The sequence below is a fragment of the Trichosurus vulpecula genome, chromosome 1 (genome assembly GCF_011100635.1).
Source record: "Trichosurus vulpecula isolate mTriVul1 chromosome 1, mTriVul1.pri, whole genome shotgun sequence".
NCBI lineage: Eukaryota > Metazoa > Chordata > Mammalia > Diprotodontia > Phalangeridae > Trichosurus > Trichosurus vulpecula.
The window spans coordinates 542074208-542099037 of record NC_050573.1 but is presented as its reverse complement, the minus strand read 5'-3'; the positions used below and the strand labels follow the sequence as shown (position 1 = coordinate 542099037).

Here is a 24830-nt window from a genome sequence, read left to right as displayed (position 1 = left end):
AGGGTAGCTTCATGAGGAGAGCTGTTCTAAGGTTGGTGTTTATGGCATAGTGCTCTAATAACAGTGTAACAGAAAGTCAGGGAAAGGAGGCAGCGGAGAGAACTTGAGAATATCCAAAAGAATTGAGCTCCTATGTTAATGATGTGTTTTCTTGAGCCTTGGCTTGCCAGGTCTGTTAGTAGGAAGGGCCTAGTCTTTGCCAGAAAGTGCAAAACATACTCACTTGCCAGTGTGTGTGAAAGACTATCTTGTGTTCTTTTTTACCTCCCAGCAGGACATGCTTTCCTTTCTAAATCAAAATCACCCATGGCATTTTCAGGCTGTCTGGGAATAGAAAATCCTGCAGAGAGCTGAAGGAGAAACTTGACTCTGGGGCTGAGGTGGACTTCAACACTGAGGTGGACACAAAGAACATTCTGGTGGCAGCATGTGTCTTAAAGGTAGGAAAAGGCTTCCACCCTGCTCCAGGGTTTCTAGCAGGCACAGGCATGGTGCAGCTGGCTTCCTTCATTTTGAAGGTTTGGGCCATTTGTAGGAACCTTGATTAGATTTCCATTCTCTGGGAAAATTAATAAAGAACACCTTCCCCCAAATATAATTGAAGTTGGCACCCACAGACTTTGAAAGCCTCCACCTTGAGACACCAAACACCATGCAGGCAGTGTCCCTAACATATTCTAGGACCTGTCTCCAAACCTCCTACTTTTCTAAGAGCCTCCCCTCTCCCTGATCCACACAACATCCTCGAGCATCTTAAATAACTTTTAAAATAAATTCAAAATGAGTTCATCAAAATAAACCTATCCTTATTCAAAGTTTCACAACTTCCCCAAGAAGGCAAAATATCAAACTTTTTGCATTTCTTTGAAATTAAAAAAAAATTCAGTTTTCATTCTGAAATAATAAAACTGCTCAGAGACAGCGTGCTATCACTGCCAGACTGGCTTCTTCCTCTTGTTTTTTTCCTTCACGTTTTACAAATGTGAAGAGGAGACGGGAATTCCTTGAGCCACAAGGAAGGCCCCTTCCACTACAGAACAGGAAGAGACCTTAAATAGGACCTAGTCCAGTCCCACCCACTTTACAGAAGAGGAAATCAAGGCCCAGAGAAAGCTTCATCTTGCCCAAGGTTCTCAGCCTTTGAGATTCTCTTCCTTTCTCACTCATCCCAATCCCACTTACAATGATCTTCCGCAAGATCACCTAGCAATTGGTGGTAAAATTAATGAATCTCTTTTTCTAAAATTTCTTCTTTCAGAAATTCTTCATATGCAGCAGCTAGAGTCAATGGCTGCTTTACATGGGGTTTTGAGGGAAAGAAGGCCCAGGTAGACACTGTACCACCAATCAAGGGTTTGCTTTTCACAGAAGTAGAGATGGCCTGAAATGCCAGTGGCTTATTATTCCTGTTCCAGGAAATATACATGGAAAGCAGAAATGAGAAAAGAATGGAATTATACCCAGTTAGGGAATCAGTCAATCAATAAACATATTTGAGTACTAAACACTATGCTAAGTACAGAAAAGTAAAATGGAGCTCCTGTTCTCAAGAAGCTTACAGTCTGAAGGGGGTAGATGACATGGGCACAACTGTATGCAAATAAGATACATACAAGATAACTGGAGGTAATCCAAAATGGGGAAGGCATTTGTTTAAGGACCATCAGGGAAGGCTTAAGGAGCTCTGACTAGTTCTCTAACGTTTGTGATTACACCTTGAACTTGGTCTTATTCACTGAGTTTACGTGCAAGTCATTATTTACTAACAAATGGACTGTGATGAATATACATGGTTTATCTGTTTCCTATAAAACTGTACTGTGGATGATACAAAAAAAAAAAGAATGCAATGTGAGTCCTGTTCTATGTCTGCTATTTCTTCCTTGCTTTTCAAACAGAAACTAATATAAGAGCTTCTAAGTATTCCTTACAGATTACAATATACCCACATGCATAATTCTATGGCATCTTGTCAGTGTTTTGGAGGAATCTAATCAGTTATGCGGTTCTGTATAGACCCATCCCACATAAAGTCAATAATTAGCTCCACAGAAATGAGGAAGTAGTGTTGCAAGAGGACAGTTACATGCATTTCAGCAGCATTAGAAAGCTTGAACTAAGAAACTTGAAATCAGGAATTGAGTGTATAACAGGGCTGAGCCAGGCTCCTCTTAAGGTATGGAAACCTGATACACCAGGGCATGAGAGAGACCCTGAAGCTTGCTCTTCTAGTCAGCCACCTGAGGAAGATGAAGTAGACACAGCAGACGTGGAAGAGAAAAAGCCAAAATGTCAGCCATTTTCTGGTCTAATGCTTTCCTTCCCAGGAATTCTCTCTCCCTTTTTTTTGGCGGTGGAACTAGAAATGATGACTTTTGGATATGATTCATCTCCCCAGAGGAAAAGAGCCAAGGAAAAGTGTTGAGATATGATGGTGGGGGTGAAGAGGTTTAAGCAAAATGAATATGGTATGGAACCATAGGTTTCTAGGGGTGCTTGAGACCCCAAAATACCTACACGCCGGGTCCTGCCGAAAGAATTCCACTCTAGCCTTCTCAGTCAAGGGAAAAGACAAAGTTTATTAGGGATTCACCATGATGGGTTGTCTTAAGAAATCCCACCCTTTGTGAAGCCTGTTTTCACAAGCAAGCCAGATTCAATCTGAGCTGAGCTAGATTGAATCTGAGCGCCTTCATGGAGGCAGGATGGAGATTACATACACAAAGATTGTAGGAGGGATTGAGGGGTGGTCTGGGGTGAGTAGAGGAGGACTTTAGGGAGGGTCCTGAGGAGGAGTCTAAGGAGGACAAGATGAGGTCAGAGTCTAGGAAGCAAGAGAATGGGTTTAAGGGTGGGAAGTAGCAGATCAATAAAGGGTGAGTCTGGGTAAAGATTTGGGCCTAATGATAATGTAAGGCTTATGGCCTTAGGGGATCTAGTTGGAAGATTCAAGGACAGTTCAAGGGGGCTCCCAGAGACTGTATTCCAGATTCAAGGGGGTGCCCAGAGACTGTGCCCTCATCAGGGGTGATGATGATGGTGAAGATGATAATGATGTTGATGACAGCTAACATTTCTATAGCTCTTTAAGGTTCACAAAATGCATTACAAATATTCCCTAAACAACCTTGAGAAGTAGGTGCTAGTATTATCCTCATTTGGATAGGGTAATTTATTAGTATTGGGATGATCAGCCACAGCCATTCAGAAACTGTCTTTTGACCTCATCATCATGATGTCATTTTGGTCCTCTGAGCATGGAGGACAAACGACTTGAAGATAAGCGTAATTTAAATGGAGCTGGAGCCTGGGGATTCAAGGGTAAGTCTTGATCCCCTTCAAGAGCCAGAAGTTCAATTAGTGGAATGTGAACCTACAGATTTTATTTTAAAGATCTTAAGCTTTTTTTTTTCCTGGTTACTCATTTTTTACATCCAGAAGCATCAAAGTAGGTTCATTCATTTGATGCCTCTTGGTTCTAAATAAGGACACCACTACTTGATCAGAGCACAGGGCTTATGAGTGAACTATTTGTGGTTAAAGTGGTTAATCAAGACTCAAACTAGAGTTGGGCACACTAGCACTGAGTCATACCAGGTTGGTCTTTGGAAAAAATGACTGTAGCAGGAAATCCTGATCTCAAGGCAGGACTAATGGACAATATATCAGCGGTAATGCTGTGAAACAATGGGGTCCACTGAAACTTTTTTCCCTGAAATTCGTGTTTCCTCAGCATAGTATGAGGGTTCACCCTATAATCTTTTGTAGGAAAATTACAACAATATTGTAAAGGCTGCTGGAATTACTCTTTAAAAACCATTAGAGAATACATAGGAGCTCCTTACACTATTCTAGTAAAGCAATTCTGGATCCAGCTGATGCAGGTCAAGAAAAGTCAAAGTGTATATAAGAGTCTTGATTCTCATAGAAAGGAGAAAAAATAGATTTGCATATATATATATATATATATAGATTTCGGGCACTGAAAAAAACAAAGACTTAGGTGTACACATATGCATAATTCCACTGTCCCTCCTCCCATGGTTGTGAGGATTCAAGGACATAAGGTATCTAGAAGACTCTTTGTAACCATAAGATTCTCTAAAAGCATTAGCTCTTACCATTTCTGTAAAGCACAGTGACTTTCAGGTCTACTGGGTAATACTCGAGGGTAGAGAGGAGGTTAACGGGATAGAGGGCTCGGCTTGGAGTCCAAAAGACTGCAATTCCTGAGTTGAAATCTCGCCTCAGAGCCTTACTAGCTGTGTGACCTTGGGCAAGTCACTTAACCCTATTTGCCTCAGTGTCCTCACTTGTAAAAATAAGGTAGAGAGGAGATGGCAAACCACTCCAGTATCTTTGCCAAGAAAACCCCAAATGGGGTCACACAGAAGTCAGACACCCCAGGAGACACCTGAACAACAACTTCAGGCACCTCCCAAAGCTTCCAGTTTTCCCATGTCAACAAGGACAAGTTGATAAGACTGAGTTCAGGCTGTGCAGCGTATTGGCTAGACGGCATTTCAGTTGTTGAGGACTGACTTTATGGGTTGTTAAATCCCTGGGCAATGAATAGAGCTGTAAGAAGGCCTGTTCCTGGTTGTTACAAGCCTCTCCCCCTGTTCTCCTTAGCATTCCTTTGTACGGCCCTCTTGGCCCCTGTCACAACTCTCCCTCTGGGGTATTCTTTAATCCATCAGCAGTGAGGAGAACACTTCATGCCATTGAAGTCAGAGAGGCTTGTATAATGATAATCAGGGAGGTGCTTTTGGTTGTTCTTCTCTTAAGTGCCGTTAATGATTCTTGCCTTTCAAATGTAATGGCCAGCAAACCGGGACTTTTCACTGTTCTTTATTTGAATGGGGCAGGTACTATGGAATCTTTTGCCTTGGAGTGTTTCTCAGGATTAAGACAATGCAGAGTCATTGAATTGTATGTGATGTGATACTGGGGATGAGGAACTTTCACACACCCAGCCTGGGTGGTCAGAGCCCTGCAGGCTCTGAACAGGATATAATTGAGGGGAGCTTGCTGTTTGACTTTTGAGACACACTCATGCAAAGGGTGTTGAGAGTCTGGGCAAGCCGTAACTGCCCCTCAGCTTTGATAACCCAGACAAATATTGGTGCTTCTCTGGTAACTAGGAATTGTGATTTGAATCAGACAAGGTGTGTCTGTTGATGTTTGTAATTTCTGTTGGTACTTACCTTGAAATTCAGGGGGCTGATCTTTTCTCCCCTGAACTAAGTGACTGATATATGTATGTTTGAGTAAAGGGAGATTGCTTTCCTTAGAAAAGCAGATCAAAGAACCTGTGTTTGCAGCCACTTCCACACTCAGGTCCCATGACTTCCCTCTTCTATTAGTGATGAGATTTAGACTGTGGGAACCCCCTCGAACTTCCCTTGAATCGTCCCACTGAATGAGGTGTTTGCCTGAGGCCATAAGCCTGTCATTATTGCTAGTCCCAAATCTCTAGGCTAGGTAACCTAGCCTAGCGCCCCATTATCTGGCACCCTTGATCTTGTCAAAGTATCTATGCCCAAATCTGTTATCCTTAAACTAGCCTCTGGATAAATACTTGATTTATAGCAAAAACAATTTCAATTGAACTTCCAGACAAAACTTGAAAGTTATAATTTCTTAGGTTACAGCAATAGTCCAACTTCTTAAACTAATACAACTCTTAACAAAATTTATACTATAGAAATGTAATAATGCCCTAAACATTATTATGTATGTAAAATTTGAACTACTCATTTCAGTCTAGGTAAATACATTTCTAAACCAAATATAACAGTTTAAAATTACCAAATTATCATCACATCCTTTAAAAGCACCCAATTCACATGTATCAAACTCAGGTTAAAATTGAATTTTAGAAATACAGAAACAAATTTCAGATGACATCAACTGCATTTCCAGATCACGTATAGGAACTATTGATCCTATTACTTCTGGCATTTCTATATTAATACATTAATATCTACATACACTTTATTTATTTAGCTGTATATTCTTTAACACCCACTACCTCTGGCCCAAGCATCAGGAATATTTGCCTGGCCATGAATGAACTTAAAAAAAAAGAAAAACTTTATTTCATATCATTATCTGCTTTCATGAACCATCCAGGTTTGACTTTGGTACCCTGCTTTCTCCAAGCTTCATCTTATGCATACTGTCAACTAACAAAATGCCTAAAAGGATTTCGAGGGGGAAGGGGTGCAGGCACTTCTCTTCCAAAAATAACCTGTGGTCCTTAAGAGCACATGGTTCTTGCAACTCCCCCACTCATTCTTTCTACAAAGCTAAAATATTTTCTGTTTCCCCTCCCTTTGTCTGCCTCAGCAGGAGAGGGGGAGTCCCTTTCACTTGCTGAGGAGAATTGATAAAGGTGAGTTGAAGATCTCAGCCACAGGTAAATTACTTTGGGCCTGGCATCCCTTTGAGAACAAAGGAGCCAGCCTTTTAGACATACTAATTTTCCTATTCCTAGCCATTAGCAGATGGCTTCAAATCATGATTTTATATAATCTCTTTGAAAACAAAATTCAGTAATACCTTACGTGGCCAAAGCTTAATGATTATACAAATCAGAATCTTTCTTATAGTAAATACCCAGAGATTCAATAAAACCTTTCATCACTCCCTATTTCCCAATCAAGTTACAAGTTTCTTTTAGCTTCAGCTCCCCACAGTCTTTCAATGTTGAGGATGGGGGAAGGGTGCGGCCAGGAGCACATGGCAGCCAAGAGCAACAAGCCCCCACCTAAATTAACATTTCAAGTAAATAATAAATTACATACTCACCCAGCTTTTCCTTTTCCCAAGCTGCTTTCTTTTCACCTTAAAACTTAAAGGTTGGGCGGAGCCAAGATGGCCGCATGAAGGCAGCCTCTTACCAGAGCTCTCTCACAAGGTCTGTCAGATTCCCATAAAAAAGTGAATTTGAGCAGATTTGAGAGAGTCAGAAACCGCGAGTAGTCTGCGTGGGGCCAGTTTCCGAGCCGGGAGAGTCTGAAAGGCCAGAGGAACGAACCTGCAGGCGCGGAGAGTGCTCGGTGCGGAGCTGCTCCAGACCAAGGCGGAAGCGGCCGGCCGGGAAATCCATGTGGGAGACGGGCTGGGAGAAAGCTGGGCACCCGAAACCGGCAGAGATCCCCAGGCCTCCCAACACAGGACGGCAGTCTCTGGGAGCGACGAGAGGCAGCGCAACGCCACCAGCCGCGAAAACACCCAGTCCTGACCCTTGCAAAACCCAGGAACTCGGCTTCTTGAACTTCCGGAAGACTCAATGGCCAGGTAACCGGCTCTAACCCCTCCCCCCCCTCACCCAGAGAATTCCTTGGGAAAAAAAAAAAAAGAGAACTGAAACAGAGGAGAGAGTAGCGGGGCTTCACAGGACAAATACTAGAAGCTCATTAGTCCCAGAGGGGAAGAGTCGGCAGGGGGCCAAGCCAGGAGCCCAGACGTAACCTTGCTCCCCCAGGGGAAGCGCCAGTCATCAGCTCAAACAACAAACAGCTGAGACCATTGCTGAAAAGCAAGTGCTGGAGAGCACTCACAGGGAGTGAAACGCCAGGGAGCCAGACCCCTCCCCCACACCTCAGGAAACTGAAGGTTATAATTCTAGACTCACAACCCCCAGAATAAGAAAGCTGGGACAGAAAGCCCTGAGACTCACAGATAGAAATTCGTTGTAAAGCCAGCAAAAGGCAAACCAACATGAAGAAGAACACAAAAAAACCGAGGACAATAGATTCTTTTTATGGAGACAGGCAGGATCAAAATATCGACATAGAAGAAGATAGCAATGACACGGTAGATACATCAGATACCTCAAAAGCTAATATGATCTGGTCTCCAGCCCAAAAAGCACTGCTGGAAGAGCTAAAAGAGGATTTTAAAAACCAAATTAGGGAGCTAAAAGAAAATATGGAAAAAAGGGAGAAAAAATCCACTGATAAAATCAAGTCCCTAAAGAATAAGATTGGCGAAATGGCCATGGAGATTCAGAATCTAGAGAGAGAAAAGGACACCCTGAGAGGTGAAATCAACCAATTGAAAACGGAGGCTCAAAAGCAAAATGTAAACACTAACTCATTTAAAATTAGACTTGAGCAAGTGGAAGCTAATGAATCTATGAGGCATCAAGAAGTAATAAAACAAAACGTAAAGAATGAAAAAATAGAAAAAAATGTGAAATATCTGATTGGCAAAACAACTGACCTGGAAAATAGATCCAGGAGAGACAATTTGAGAGTTATTGGTCTACCGGAAATCCACGATGAAAAAAGGAGCCTTGACAGTATCTTCGAAGAAATTATCAAAGACAACTGCCCAGAGGTCCTAGAACCAGAGGGCAAAATAGTCATTGAAAGAATTCACCGATCACCCCCTGAAAGAGATCCCAAACTGAAAACACCAAGAAATATTATAGCCAAATTTCAGAGCTATAAACTCAAGGACAAAATACTGCAAGCAGCCAAAAAGAAGCAATTCACATATCGTGGAACTACAGTCAGGATCACGCAGGATCTCTCAGCTTCCACATTAAAAGACAGGAGAAATTGGAATATGATATTCCGAAGGGCAAAGGAGCTGGGACTACAACCAAGGATCTACTACCCAGCAAAACTAAGCATAATTTTCCAGGCAAGGCGATGGTCATTCAATGAAATAAGGGAATTCCAGACCTTCCTGATGAAAAGGCCAGAACTCAATGGAAAATTTGATCTCCAAATACAAACCTCAAGAGAGACATAAAAAGGTAACCAGGGGGAAAAACCCCACAAACTTCATTAACCAATAAGCTTAGGTTGTTTACATCTTTATGTGGGATTATATCATCTTATGTATGTTTTTTATGTATATATATATATATATATATATATATATATATACATATACATATATAAGTCATTCTTGTGAATGGTACAACTATTGTGACAAATGAAAGGGATATACATAGGTTGTGAATGCCTGTATAAATTAACTGATGTAAAGATATAAAATATAAATAAGAGATATAAAGGGAGGGCTATGAGGGAAGTGGTAAGGAGGTTGTAGAAAAGGGTAAATTACACCAAAGGAAGTGGAAAAAAAACATATCATAGTAGAGGGAAAGAAGGGAGGGAGAAGAGCAGTATTTGAGCTTTACTGTCATCTGATCTAGTTCAAGAAGGGAATAACATACTCTGATAAGTTTAGAAATCTAACGTGTCCTATGGGAAGTGGGAGGGAAAGGGGGGAAAGAGGGAGGGGGGAGGGCAGAAGGAAGAGGAGAAGTAGCAAGTGGGTAATGGAAAGATAAGGGAGGGGAATAAAGAGGGAGGGTTAACTGAGGAAAGCGGCGGTCAAAAGCAAAACTTTGTTGGGGAGGAGAAGGGGAAAGGGAGAAATAAAAGCATAAACAGGGGGAATTAGGATGGAGAAAAAGACACAGCTAGAAATCATAACCCTGAACGTGCAGGGGATGAACATTCTCACAAAACAGAAGCAGATAGCAGAATGGATTAAAAACCATAATCCTACAATATGCTGTTTACAAGAAACCCATCTGAAACAGGGGGATACACATAGGGTTAAGGTAAAAGGCTGGAGTAAAATATATTGTGCCTCAGCTAAAGTAAAAAAAGCAGGTGTAGCAATCCTAATCTCAGACAAAGCAAAAGTAAAGATAGATCTAATTAAAAGAGATAAGGAAGGACATTATATCCTGCTAAAAGGCACCATAAACAATGAAGCAATATCATTGCTTAACATATATGCACCAAGTGGTAAGGCATACAGATTTTTAGAGGAGAGGTTAAGGGAGTTACAGGAAGAAATAGACAGCAAAACGATAATATTGGGAGACCTCAACCTCCCCCTTTCTGAACTTGATAAATCTAACCTCAAAATAAATAAGAAAAAAGTTAAGGAGGTAAACAGAATTTTAGAAAAGGCACATATGATAGACCTCTGGAGAAAACTGAATGGGGATAAAAAGGAATATACTTTCTTCTCAAAAGTACATGGCACATACTCAAAAATTGACCATGTACTAGGGCATAAAAACCTCACAATCCAGTGCAGAAAAGCAGAAGTAGTCAATGCATCCTTTTCAGATCATGATGCAATAAGAATCATTTTTAATAAAGTACCATGGAAAAATAAGCTAAAAACTAATTGGAAACTAAATAATTTAATTCTAAAGACTGAGTGGGCCAAAGATCAAATCAGAGAAACAATTAATAATTTCATTCAAGAGAATGACAATAATGAAACAACATACCAAAACTTATGGGATGCAGCAAAAGCAGTTCTTAGGGGAAGTTTTATATCTCTAAATGCCTACATGAATAAAATAGGGAAAGAGGAGATCAATGATCTGGGCAGACAGCTGAAAAAGCTAGAAAAAGAGCAAATTGAAAACCCCCAATTAAATACCAAATTAGAAATACTGAAAATCAAAGGAGAGATTAATAAAATTGAAACCAAGAAAACTATTGAATTAATAAATAAAACAAAGAGCTGGTTTTATGAAAAAACCAATAAAATTGACAAACCTTTGGCCAATTTGATTAAAAAAAAGAAAGAAGAAAATCAAATTACCAGTATCAAAAATTAAAAGGGTGAGGTCATCTCTAATGAAGAGGAAATCAAAACAATAATTAGGAATTATTTTGCCCAACTGTATGCCCATAAATTTGACAACCTTAGAGATATGGATGAATATCTACAAAAACATAAACTGCCCAGACTAACAGAGAAGGAAGTGAAATTTCTTAATGACCCCATATCAGAAAAAGAAATTGAGCAGGCCATCAACGAACTCCCTAGGAAAAAATCTCCAGGGCCAGATGGTTTTACATGTGAATTCTATCAAACATTTAAAGAACAACTAATTCCAATACTTTGTAGACTATTTGGGAAAATAGGTGAAGAAGGAGTCCTACCAAATTCTTTTTATGACACAAATATGGTACTAATACCCAAACCAGGTAGAGTTAAAACAGAGAAAGAAAATTATAGACCAATTTCTCTAATGAATATTGATGCAAAAATTTTAAATAAAATATTAGCAAAAAGATTGCAGCAACTCATTACGAGAATAATACACCATGACCAGGTAGGATTTATTCCAGGAATGCAAGGCTGGTTCAATATTAGGAAAACTATTAGCATAATTGACCATATCAACAACAAAACTAGCAAAAACCATATGATCATCTCAATAGACGCAGAAAAAGCCTTTGACAAAGTACAACACCCATTCCTATTAAAAACACTAGAAAGCACAGGAATAAGTGGAACCTTCCTCAAAATTATAAATAGCATCTACCTAAAACCATCAACAAGCATTATTTGTAATGGGGATAAACTAGATGCATTCCCAATAAGATCAGGGGTGAAACAAGGATGTCCATTATCACCCCTATTATTCAATTTGGTTCTAGAAACATTAGCTGTAGCAATAAGAGAAGAAAAAGAAATTGAAGGAATTAGAATAGGAAAAGAAGAAACTAAATTATCACTTTTTGCAGATGATATGATGATTTATCTAGAGAATCCTAGAGAATCAAGTAAAAAACTACTTGAAATAATAAACAACTTTAGCAAAGTTGCAGGATATAAAATAAACCCACATAAATCCTCAGCATTCCTATACATTACTGACAAAGTCCAACAGCAAGAGATAGAAAGAGAAATTCCATTCAAAGTTACTGAAGGCAGTATAAAATATTTGGGAGTCTATTTGCCAAGACAAACCCAGGGCCTATATGAACATAACTATGAAACACTTTTCACGCGAATAAAATCAGATCTAAATAAATGGAGAAATATCAGTTGCTCATGGTTAGGCCGAGCTAATATAATAAAAATGACAATTCTACCTAAATTAATCTATCTATTCAGTGCCATACCAATCGAACTACCAAAAAATTTTTTTACTGAGCTGGACAAAATAATAACAAAATTCATTTGGAAAAACAAGAGGTCTAGAGTATCTAGGATATTAATGAAAAGACACGCTAGAGATGGTGGTTTAGCCACACCAGATATTAAACTGTACTACACAGCAGCAGTCATCAAAACTGCCTGGTACTGGTTAAGAAACAGGGGTGTGGATCAGTGGAATAGGATAGGTACACAAGTAGGTGAAATCAACAAGTTTAGCAATCTACTCTTTGATAAACCCAAAGAAGCCAGTTTCTGGGCTAATAATTCACTATCTCACAAAAACTGTTGGGAAAATTGGAAAATGGTAGGGCAATAACTGGGCATAGACCAATATCTTACACCATATACCAAAATAAAGTCAAAATGGGTTCATGATTTAGGAGTAAAAGTTGATACTCTAAGTAATTTGGAAAAGCAAGGAATAGTTTACTTATCAGATTTGTGGAAAAGTAAAGAATTCATGACCCAACAAGAGATAGAGAGCATTACAAAATGCCAAATGGATAATTTTGATTATGTCAAATTGAAATGTTTTTGTACACAAAAAGCCAATGCAACAAGAATTAGGAGGGAAGCAGAAAATTGGGAGAAAATCTTTGCAACTAGTATCTCTGATAAAGGCCTCATCTCTAAAATATACAGGGAGCTAAGCCAAATATATAGGAATAGAAGCCATTCCCCAATTGAGAAATGGTCAAAGGATATGAACAGGCAGTTTTCAGAGGAAGAAATTAAAGCTATCTATAGGCATATGGAAAAATGCTCTGGATCGCTGCTGATTAGAGAAATGCAAATCAAAACAGCTCTTAGATACCACATCTCTCCTGTCAGATTGGCTAAAATAACAAATCAGGAGAATGATAAATGCTGGAAAGGATGTGGGGAAATTGGTACATTGTTGCATTGCTGGTGGAGTTGCGAGCTGATCCAGCCATTTTGGAGGGCGGTGTGGAACTATGCCCAAAGGGCTATAGAAATGTTCATACCCTTTGACCCAGTAATACCACTTCTAGGGTTGTATCCCAAAGAAATCACGCAAGCGGGAAAAGGACCCATATGTACAAGAATATTTATAGCAGCTCTCTTTGTGGTAGCCAAGAATTGGAAAGCAAAGGGATGCCCTTCAATTGGGGAATGGCTGAACAAGCTGTGGTATATGAAGGTGATGGAATACTATTGTGCCATAAGAAATGGGGATGATGCAGACTTCATAACAACCTGGAAAAACCTACACGACATAATGCTGAGTGAGCGGAGCAGAGCCAGGAGAACGTTGTGCACAGCCACAGATATGTGGATTCCGTGAGGACCAACCCTGACATACTGCACTTCTCTCAGCAACCTAAAGGGGCAAGGACAACTCCAGGGGACTCACGATGGAGAATGCTATCTTCATTCAGAGAAAGAACTGCGAAGTTTGAATACAGACTGAGGCACACTACATGCTCGCCTTTTCTGCTTCTCTTTTGTTTTTGTTTTTGGGGGTTTTTTTTGTTTTTTTTTTTTGTTTTTGTTTTTGTTTTTTGGTTCTGTTTCTTTTTTCTCATGATTCATTGCATTGGTCAAAATTCTTCTCCACGACTTGACTAGAGCATAAATTAATTCAATGCGAAGTTATACATGACAGTTATATGAGACTTCATGCCGTCTTGGGGAGGGAGGGGGGAGGGAGGGGAGAAAAACTGGAACTCAAAACTATGTAGAACCGTGTGTGGTAAACTAAAAATAAAGAAAAAAAAAATTAAAAAAAAAAACAAAACTTAAAGGTTAAAATGACCAACAATTTTAATCACATCCTAAGCAGACCACTGAACCTCTAAAGTGGTCACCCAATTTTCTCATACAGACCCCTTTACTCTCCTCTACAGTTTAAACACTTGCCTGATGTTAGATAGGCTAACTCAATACAAAATACACAGATTTTTCCTTTAGAATCTAACTGACCCTTAATTCAGAGCCCCCAGCCCTCCCGGCTGGCAGTTTCAGCTCTGATTCCTTAGCATACCAAAGGAGCCCATTTCAGTCTCCTAGAGTTAAACATTTTTACCTGAACATAGAACAGAAAAACACAGACAAAACATTAGTACGTTTCACATGAACAATTTCGAATTCGAATTCAGGCCCACTTCCAACATTGCCGGGGGGAAACCCATTTTCCCCACCTGAGTTAAATTAAGAGCTCTTTCTATGGCCATTCCTTTCTACTTTGGTACAGCACATTAGGGCCGTCCAAGCGCTGCTTTTGCAAGCAATTTACACAAGACAGGTCACCCTTGCCTCCGGGTTAGAAACCCCACAAATTCCAATCCCCTGGCACTCCAAGGCCAGGTGGTTTGGTTTTTCCTAAGACCTCACGATCTTAGCTTAGTCCCCGAGTGTCTTCTCAGAGTCCTTAAATCTGTCAGTCGACACTCTTGAATCACAAAGACAGTGGACACTGAGGACTTACCCTCGGTCACACGGCGTATGACTGTTCGTGACTGAAAATTTCACGGCTAGCCGATTTCCACTCAGCTCATAGTGCACTCAAATTTCCCCCTTTTTACTTTGCTTCTCTGAGTTCCTCTCTGCCGAGTTTGTGACTTCCCAGTGAGACCAGGCCTGCCCTCCAGCGCTCAGCTAGTTGGAGAAATCTCCGGTGTGAGCTGGCTAAGCCCTAAGCCAGGTGCCTGCCCACATGGAGTGCAAATCTCGGTGGGACCTCCAAATCTGTATGGGACAGAAGTTTTAAATAATAGGAGAGACATCTTTAAGAGAAACAAAGTAACTTTATTCTACAAACCTTGCAAGATTTGGACACACCTCCATAAGGGAGGAGGCGAGGTAAAAGGTAACTTGCCTTAATTTATAATCTTAATGAAAAAATTCCCACCCACCTCTATCCTTTCTCACCATTGGCTGGGAGGCGGGCTTACAGTCTAGGCGTGAAAACTACACAGAGGACCAAGATTGATCCGGTTCATTCAGGTTTTTCCCTATCAGAACTCAGCTGCCAAGGTGGCGTCTGAAAGACTAGGAGGAGAAATGGGATGGGGGAAGGAGAGACCCTTCCCAGAGCAGAGAACAAATAGCTCACAGGAAGTTCATTATCTTCTAACATCTGAGAGAGAGGGGGGGAAGGGCATGCCTTCCCAAAATTACAAGGCCAAATCCTAAAACCTCTCCATTAGACATACCCTGTGAAGTCTTCACAATTATCCACCCCATGCAGGTCTGTCTGTTGATGTTTGTAATTTGTCTGTATTTGCTCTGAAGTTCAGGGTGCTGTCTTTTTCCCCTGAATTAAGTCAATGGTATTTCTATGCTGGATTAAAGTGAGATTGTCAACCCCTTATTTTTGCTTTTCTTAGTAAAGCAGATCAAAAGCACCTGGGCTTTGGCCACATTCTTGTTGTTGGGCGTGTGTTGGTCTTTCACCCCCACACAGCTGCTAGCCAGATTGTTGAAACACCACCCTAGATCCCCTCCCACAATCTTTGTGTATATAAGTATCATCTTGCCTCCATGAAGGTGCTCAGATTCCAACTGCTTCCGATGAAATCTGGACCTGTTGTGAAAGCAAGCATCACAAAGGATGAAAATTCTCAAGACAACCCGTTATATCGAATGTATAATAAACTTTCTCTTTCTTTGGCTGTGAGAAGGCTTGAGTCGAATTCTTTCAAGCAGGAGCCAGCACGTCGGTATTTTGGGGTCTTGAGCACCCCTAAAGGCATATAGTTCCTTGACCTCTTCTAAAAGTTCCCTGACCTCTTCATACAGTTGCTAGGGAACTTGGTCCCCATGACCTGACAATCAGGAATGGGAGTCCTTTCTGAAGGCCCAGAAAGAGGTTGGAGGGCATACCAAGAAGACCTCTTGGATACTGCAAACTAGTCTTGTCAAACTCAAATGGAAACAAAGGCCACTAAACCATGCATAAAGATCCCTGCAGGCTGCATGTTGATATAGAAAACTACGTATTATCTATATTTCATTGTATTTTAGTTTGTTTTGTTAACATTTCTCAATTACATTTTAATATGATTTGTGCTACACTTGGAAGTGCTGTGGCCAGCTTCACAAGCTGTGTTTGACCCCTCTGCTTTAAACCATCCCTTCTTCCTACTAGGCCATGGATTCAGTAAAGCTTCAATGATTTTTCTTGAGATTGTCATTACTAGGAAAAAAGTACCAGGGTGGAAGCAAAGAATACTGTGAGCAGTATTCCAGGACACCCTTGATAGCATTATCTGGTTTACATCTGAACAAAGCAATGTGACAGCAACTGCTCAGGCTAGCACTGGAGAGTCTAGGTGCCATGAATGAATAGGCCTGAGTGTTTTTCCTCACCACCTGTACTTTAGGAAGTGCTGTCAATTTTCCAGGCCACCCCTTAGTCAGCCAGCACTTCCACTGGCCTTGTTTGTGCTCAAGTGCATGAAGTAGATTGAGGTCCAGTCATGGATCTTCCAATTATAAGCATGTAATTTTCCCTTTTTTTTTCTGTGACTTTGACAGATGTGCCTATTCAGGTTCCAAGTCTGAGGCACAAGATTGTAGTAAATTAGAGGACATGCAGTAGGAAATATGCAGGTGGTGTTGATGGCTGTGTGTGTGTGTGTGTGTGTGTGTGTATTTAATACTTCACCCTTCCAAGCCAATCTTCTGTATTGTTTTTTGAAAGAGAGAGAGAGAGAGAGAGAATAGAGCTAATTCTCTAAGCTTTTCACTCCATAGAGGAGCTCCTTCAAAGTCAGGAGGGGCAGCCTTCATATTATATTTTTATTTAGCACCTTTCTATCCAAGGCTTGCCCCAAGTATTTTGCCTTGTAGTGCTCACAGAATCCTGGTAAGGGAGCAAAAACTGAAGGGGTTTAATCACCAATGTCTAATATTGAAAAGACAAGGGAGGTGGGGAGGGGAGAGCTATAATCCATGTGTATTGCTTCTGTTGGGAAAAATGAGGCAGTAGTAAAAATAAGTAGCCTTACAACCAGACATTCCTAGTAGGATAGTCTGCTAAGGTGCTTTTTAGTAGGGTTTCCTGCAAAGCTGTGTTCATCTCCCCAGATGACAATTCAAGTCCTGATTAGACACAATTTCCATCTGGGAAAAAATGAAACAGTAATGCATACTTCTATTTATTCACGTCAGTCCTGTCAGAAACCTGAAATTTAAATGCCCCTCTTGAGTTTAGGGTGCTTGATGGAGAGAGGGAAACAGGAGAGGAAGTATGTCCACTGAGCTGGCCACAAAGTCCTTTCTCTACAGATTTTATTATGTTTAAATACTCTGTTATAAACAGGATGCCTAAAAGCATTTTTGTTTTCTCCTTTTCTCTGATAAAGGATTTTCTTTGGAATATTCCCAAAAGTGTTTTCTCCACTGATATTTTTGATGAGTGGGTGGGCATTATGGATGGAGATGATGAAGATGAAGAGGAAATAAAAAGAGTTAAATGGTACTTGGGTCATTCCTCAAAAATGCACATGGATAAAGGAGACTCTGGGCATGGGAAAGGATTATAGCTTATGGGCTTGACTGCTAAAAGGGGAGACTTCATTTCTTCATACCTTGAAAAGCCATTGAAAGATAGATTGATAGATGCCACTGTCAGTGTTGTTGATCTGGGATATAGGACCATACCTAGGTGTTTGAGCCTGCAATAGACATAACTTGGGTGGCTAAAATCCATAATAATGTAGAACTCCCATCTTACTGGCTTTCAGATATCAATAAAGCATCCATCTAGACAATCAGATGGAACTGACCTCATCAGCTGACAAGCTTTGTTTTTGCTGGCCCCAGAGAACAAGGAAAGTGTGAATTTGGAGATTATAAACCACCCAAAATTCTTCATCCAAGGGCAAAATCCTGACAAGACTGGCCTGCTTATGTCAGCCACTATGGTGGTGCGCAGAAAGAGGTCTTCCTGAAGGCACATTTTCCAAAGAATGCTTTTCAGTGGTGTGAAACATCTACATGGATCACTAGTGTGCCTGCATTATGTGTCTGAGGCATTTTCCAAAGTTGAGTATTTCATCACTAACCCACAATCATTTATAGAAACTGCCTGCTTGAGAACTACAGCCAGTGTCAGGAAAAGGGAAAGACAGAGAATTGGGAAGAAAAAAAAGTCTGAAGGGGGTGGTGACTGAATATCATTGAAGATCATGGCCACAAGTAAGAAGTTTGGAGGGTGTTATTCAGAAATGTCTGGTTCTGAATCATATAGATCTTTAGAGATGCATAGGTTTGTTGTCAATCAGTAAACTTTTATTAAGCACCTATCAAGTGCCAGGTAGGGCAGGCAGGTGACAAAGTGGATAGCATGCCAGGAGTCAGGAAGACTGAAGTTGCTGAGTTCAAATCTGTCCTGGGACACTTACTAGCTACATGGCCTTGAGCAAATCACTTCATCTGTAAAATCAGCTGGAGAAGGAAATGGAAAACCACTCTAGTATCTTTGCCAAGAAAACCCCAAATGGGATCCCAAAAAGTCAGACGAAACAGAACCACAACCATGTAGCAGGCACAGTGCTAATCACTGGGAATACAAAGAAATGCTTTCAGGGATCCCCCAATCTAATGAGAGGGTTGACAGTTGAAAATATTTGGACTTGGATGTATAACCTAGATCAGATTGCTTACAATCTCAGGGAGAGGAGACAGGAGGGAGGGAGAAAGGGCTAGAATGTGGAACTCAAAACTTGTTTTGAAATTGAATGTTTAAATTGTTTTGACATGTAATTGGGGGGAAAATAAAATATTTTTAAAAAAGAAAATACTTGGAGTTGGGAAGTGGGAGAAATAGTAAGGAAGCTAATGTCACTGGATCCTAGGGTATAGGGGATGAAGTATAGACTACAGAGCAGGTGTACACCAGGGGAGTCTGTGCCTTCCACATTCCAGGCATAGAACAGTGATACTTTGAAACCCATTGATCAAGTTTGGTCACAAAGGTGCCAGTTTCCTTTGGCAGTGAAGACTTGTCATCCAGGCCCTCTGCACTCCCCCCTTGGCCCTAATGAATGTTACCAGTTGTGAAAGCTGGTCCCAATAAACAGGCTGATCATGCTCCAGTCCCATTTACAAGTTGCCTGTTAATATGGGTTCAGAATTCTCTCTAGGAAGTTGGATCATAGCTTCCTACCTGGGATATGAAGGCTGAATTAGTGGCCCAGGGTCACAGCACAGTAACAAATTCAAATGAGGAAGTAGAGCTAGGAAGGGAAGTGATTTTTGCCTAGGCATATTGTAGGACTTGGAGGAGCTAAAGAATTCATTTGGAGAGGCCTAGGAGTATTCACTGCCAAAGGCTGGCTCTCCCTCATAGATGGCATTCCAGTGTTGTTCTCTTGGAAATGAAGTAACACATTCAATTGAATTGCTGTTGAATTTCCTCATTGAGATTTGGGGAACTGCTTTCCTCATATTCTGGAATGTTATAGGGCTATTTTCTTGTTGTTGTTGTGGTTGCTGTGTGTGTATGTACAAATTCAGTTGTAAATCAAATTTACCTAAGTTAAACCACATTGTACTGGTTTCAGAAAACTATTCCAGGCATTGTATTTTTATAGACTTTGACATGTCTGCATTCTTTTCCACTTTCATTGAGTTGTGAAAAATACACTGTTCTCTTTTTCTCTTTTGATTTTTTTGTAAATAAGTTAGTAAACCAAATATTTTACTTTAAGAACACCATTTTTTTCCTCCTCCAATTTTTAGGGCATTGGAGCAGCTTCCTAGGATGAATTTCATTCTTTTGAGGCATCTATTTGACTTGTTGCACAACATCAAGCAACAAGCAACCTTAAATCAGATGACGTCATACAACCTGGGAGTGTGCTTTGCTCCTAATCTTCTTTGGCCACCGTCTTCTTCCAGTCCTGAGCTGCTGAATAAATTTGCCAAAAAGGTACCTTGAGTTTCACTCTTCTTTGAGCATCTAAGGACCCTCCCAGTGTTTTAAATATGAGCACCAGTTTGTAAAGATTTTGGTTGTATAAATATATAGTCCCATAAAAGTTGTAATGTATCCAGATAGAATTGAATCTGGAATATTTTTCATCCCAGCCTTCAACAGGAAGATTATGAAGAAGGTTGAATAGTAAGAGTAGTGGGATGTTTTCTCCCCTTCAAGCTCAGGGGGGTAGAATAGCTCGTGAACTGTGGAGAGAAAAGTCTCCAGTGTTGCCTTTTGCCTTTCCTCAATGTGCTTGGTGCTGTAGATGCCAGGCTCAAAAGCAAAGCCATTCTTGTCCTCAAGGAGCATAAGTTCTGTAAGAGAAGACATGTGTACATAAGTGTATGCAAAATACAGATGTTAGGTCATTTGGAGGAGGGGACAGAGCAACTAGCAGCTGGGGAATCAGGAAAGGTCTCATGCAGCATGTGGCCCTTGAGCTGAGCTTTCAAATGATATTGTTAACAAACTCATTTGCCATTTCTAAATGTTCTCTTAGCTATCTTAGCTATGTATAAGCTGAGACATAGTCCAAGGGCATACTAATGAAGCATCATACATATATACATACATACATACATACATACATACATACGTACGTATGTACGTACGTACAGTTCACAATGGGGGCCCAAGATAGATAAAGAGTATCTACATATACATACATACAGAGAGAGAAAGAGAGCCCCCAATAGGGGCCAAAGCCAGAGACAGATGGACAGACAGAGAGATATAGACACATACAGTTTTATACATACATATCCACATACATATATACATACATAAATACAGAAAGAACCAATAATGGGGGCCAGAGTCAGAGATAGATAGATATACACACATACACATACAAACACACATATATATCTACATACATACGTAAATACATAAAGAGACAGAGAGCCCATGATGGGGGCCAGAGCCAGGGAGAAATAAAGGTACATGGATAGACCGACTGATAGACAGGTATATGCATATATACACACATGTATCTACACACACACACACACACCCACACTAACTCACACACACACACACACATCCCTCTGTGGCCAGGCAGGTAAGCAATATTGCCTCCAATTTTGTCACTCTCCTTCAACTAAACTACAGTTGTTTTTCCTTCACAGGCTTGTCACAACCCATTCTCTCTTGTACTAAGGTTAATTACAATGATTTTTATCTGCTATCTTACAAACTAATAAGAAATTAATTCATTCCTTTCTTCCTATAGGTCCATTAGTATCATCTTAATTGTAGAGGTGGAAGCGCTAAAGCACTAAGATGAGATCTTAGGGAAAGTCTATAATTTCAAAGCTTGAAATCTAAGGATTGAAAATAAAAGTAGTCTTGAATCTTCTTGTCTCTACTCCATAGCAAGCTACTGCTGAGAAACTTGTGAGATTTCTCTGTCATCTTTTGTATTTTTGTAAGATTGGGAAGGCTTATGTCAAACAAGGTACACAGACTATGAAAAATGCCATCTCCCTCTTGCTTTTTCTGTTACAGGCTCCTTTCTTAGTGGAGTTCATTATTGAAAATTCTGGGAAGATATTTGGAGTAGAAGTCACTTCTTCCTTGCAGGACATTTCAGGCAGTTGTGACAGAGACAATGCCTCAGGTATCATGAATCATTGGATTGTTTTTCCCCCTCAAATACAACTTCTTTCTATCTGCCAGCTGTTCTACCATCACAGGGATTGTGAGCTGCTGAAAGTGTGGTGGCTCTGAGACTTTCAAAGGGACCACAGACTAGATTGAAGGGTGAGGGAAACCAGGATGGGATTAGGGGAAGCCTAATGGGAGGTGGATGTGGGCTGGGGAGTAAGTGGGGCTGAGGGGAATGAAATGTTGGTAAGAATGAAAGTTTTTAAAGATAATAAGAAAGGATTCCAATAAGAAAGGATTCTCTAGACCTCCAGGACTGGGTATGAGTCTGAAATACCTAACAGAGCTTCTCTCCCTGCATATCCCACATCAGAGCCTGTTTTACATGGCCCAGATGAAGCAATTAGGAAAAACAAAACACCTGTCAGGCCTGAAAGACCATCTAGCTAGTGAGCGAAGTAGCCACATACTTTCTCTTGGTGTTTGTCCATTGGTGCTGATTGGTTTAAAATGTGCTAGAAAAAAGTCCAGTCATAAAAGAGACTAAAGGAAAACAAGGCATCAGTAAAGGACAGGGTCAACAGAGAGAAATGGGAGTGGGCAAAGAACAGTAGAACAAAGGCTAAGGACAGCAGAATGTAAGACTTGAAAAAGCCTCCAACATCAAAAGTGAAGCTCATTAAAGGTAAGTGGGGGGAGAGCATGAAAAGGGAAGAACTGAAGAAGTGAAAAATGACTTTACTAACCACCTTGATTTGCTTGTATTTCCTTACTATCCAGAGGAGGCAGCAGAGACCCAGGAATCAAAATCCTCCAACCAGGAGGCAGACTGAGCATCCCTTGTGTTTGACTGAGGAGACATCCTTTTCAGTGTTGGCTTCCTGCACCCGGAACTCCCTCTGCTGTGCTAGCAACCATAGAACTGACTTGAGCTGGTTCACAGCAACTCTAAAGGACAGAAGTAGCACAACCATCCAAGTTCTGGGACCTGGGGGACTTTTCAGCCTGACCCTCCCCCTTGCTACTTGTGGGCATCTGATGATCTCTCTGAAATGGCCACTTCCTGGGAAACAGAAAATGAACCCAAGAGACTGTGGCAGTACCTGATTGGGCCACTGAGAGACTGTGTTGCAAAGCAACCTTATTTGCTGCAGCTTAATTTAGTTTTGGTTTCGATTAGTTCAGAAATGATACAGAGTCTCAAGTTTGAAATGACAAGATATAGATATAGACATAAACATAGATATAGATATAGACATAAACATAGATATAGATATAGACATAGATAGATATAGATATAGACATAGATATATAGACATAGATATAGATATGGATATAGATATAACATAGACACAGATATAGATAGAGACATAGACATACATATACATATAGATATATAGACATAGACATAGATACAGATATAGATATAGATGTAGATACAGATATAGATATAGACACAGATATAGATAGATATAGATATTGATGTAAGTATAGATATACATATAGACATAGCTATAGACACAGATATAGACATAGACATAGATAGAGATATAGATATAGACTTAGATATAGACATAGATATAGATAGATATAGATACAGATAAAGACATAGATATAGACAGAGATAGAGACAGAGATATGAGTATAGACATACACATAGACATAGACCCAGATATAGACATAGATACAGATATAGATATAGACATAGATATATAGATATGGATATGGATATAGACATACCATAGACATAGATACAGATATAGATATAGACATAGATATACATATACATATATATATATATAGAAATAGACATAGACATAGATATAGATATAGGTATTGATATAGACATAGATAGAGATATAGATATTGATATAAGTATAGATATACACATAGACATAGATATAGACATAGGCATAGATAGAAATATAGATACAAATATAGACATAGATATAGATGTAGATATAGACATAGAATATAGATATAGATATGGATATAGATATAACATAGACACAGATATAGATATAGACATAGACATAGATATAGACATAGACATAGATATAGACATAGATATAGACATATAGATATAGACATAGACATAGACATAGATATAGATATAGACATAGACATAGATATAGATATAGGTACAGATATAGACATAGATGTAGACATAGATATAGATATGGTACTTGTATTTATTAATAATAATGATAAAGCTTTCAATAAGTAAATGAAAAATAACATAGGTCTCTATCAGGAAGTCACAATACTTATGTGACACAGACATAGACATAGATATAGACATAGATGTAGATACAGATATTGATATAAATATAGATATACACATAGACATAGACATAGATATAGACATACAGGTATAGCTATAGACACAGACATAGACATAGATATAGATACAGTTAGATATAGATATAAGCATAGATGTACACGTAGACATAGACATAGATAAAGATATGGTACTTGTATTTATTAGTAATAATGATAAAGCTTTCAATAAGTAAATGAACAATAACATAGGTCTCTATCAGGAAGTCACAATACATATGTCACAATCTGTACACCTCAATAGCTATGTTACAATCACAATCAGTAAGTCTCAATAGTTAATCACAATCAGTAATTCTCAATAGTTAGCCAATATTAGCAGAACTGATCAGAACTAGTAGGGGAATTATCTAAATCTGGATCACATGACTGGGGAGTCCCAGGTCAGCCTCCAAAGTCCTCATGGGAAGGTCCTGGGCTGTGAGTCCATACCATGGGGTGGGGGGACTCCCAAAGATGGCTCAGTACTACCCACCTTTAATACTTCCTTCTAACCAAGAAGGCATTTTGCCAATTAATTCCTGCATGCCAGGTTGCTAAAGAACTCACCCCTCCTCTAAGTCTCTTGACCGCCTGGGGCAGGGACAGCTCTACGACCAATTTCAGCAGGAAGAAGCTATGGAGGACAAGATCTTCGCCCCTTACCCCAAGATTTTGAGCCCCATTCGTTTCAGCGGAGAAAAGATGATATTATCCGGTATATATACTCTCTAAAGATGTCAAAGACCATAGTTAACACGGATTTTTCACTTCTCTGCATGCCTCAGATTAACATTTTACATACAGAAAGAAGTTTCTACCCACATAGTAATTTCTGAATGTTTTCTGCCTTCCTCTCCCAACCTCTAACATGTCTTATGTTCTTTCATATACCATAACTTGAATTTAAATTTGTGTACTTACATAAGCACAATTCCCAATGTCCTTTGGAAAGATTTTAAGGGGAATGCTTTTTGGATGGTCCTTCTCCTCTATGTCAATATATCTA

At 39.9% G+C, this 24830-nt stretch overlaps 1 long non-coding RNA gene across 1 annotated transcript in view; it reads left to right on the top strand.

Annotated features, from left to right (window-relative positions):
* The first annotated feature begins 380 nt into the window (after positions 1 to 380).
* LOC118834374 overlaps positions 381 to 24830 on the top strand; it is a 134805-nt gene continuing 110355 nt past the window's right edge. Inside the window, exon 1 of the long non-coding RNA XR_005009349.1 lies at positions 381 to 440. This is a non-coding gene — a long non-coding RNA (uncharacterized LOC118834374). The remainder of the gene's footprint in view (positions 441 to 24830) is intronic.